Source organism: Olea europaea, unplaced genomic scaffold (assembly GCF_002742605.1).
Source record: "Olea europaea var. sylvestris unplaced genomic scaffold, O_europaea_v1 scaffold1016, whole genome shotgun sequence".
Classification (NCBI taxonomy): Eukaryota; Viridiplantae; Streptophyta; class Magnoliopsida; order Lamiales; family Oleaceae; genus Olea; species Olea europaea.
Window position 1 is genome coordinate 434,535 of NW_019227483.1, and position 473 is coordinate 435,007.

Below are 473 nucleotides of genomic sequence, written 5' to 3' on the forward strand. Positions count from 1 at the left end.
ATGTCTTTCCGAGTTTGAGCTGATCCTCGAGTGCTATAATATTTGCGTCATACATTGTAGCTGTTACTTCATTACCTTGTTGAATGTTATGTGGAAATGAAGACGTTAGCAAATGATTCAGTTTTATTGAAGACTGTAAATGAATTGTAAATATTCATATATGTTTACCTCTAAATCCATTAGAAGAAGGTTTTGGTACCATCCAGTAGAATTGCGAGCAGTTCGAGACGCTTGCTTTCTTGCAACAATAACTTTTACATACCAGTTGCTTTCTAAAGTTGAAATCTATGGGATAAGCTTGTAGAGTGCAGCCATGTCTAATACCTACCAGTTATATGAAGAAGAAATTGAAGTGCTGATGCTTATTGCTGTGAATGCACAAAGTATAAAAAAGTTGTGAATGAAAAAAATGGAGTAGGAATTTTAGGCTGGAGATGAAGAAATTTACCATCAATGGGATGAAGTTATAGTTT

At 34.5% G+C, this 473-nt stretch overlaps 1 long non-coding RNA gene across 1 annotated transcript in view; it reads right to left on the bottom strand.

Annotated features, from left to right (window-relative positions):
- LOC111372590 overlaps window positions 1–452 on the bottom strand; it is a 1,490-nt gene extending 1,038 nt beyond the window's left edge. Inside the window, exon 1 of the long non-coding RNA XR_002698800.1 lies at window positions 169–452. This is a non-coding gene — a long non-coding RNA (uncharacterized LOC111372590). The remainder of the gene's footprint in view (window positions 1–168) is intronic.
- Between the last annotated feature and the right edge of the window lie 21 nt (window positions 453–473).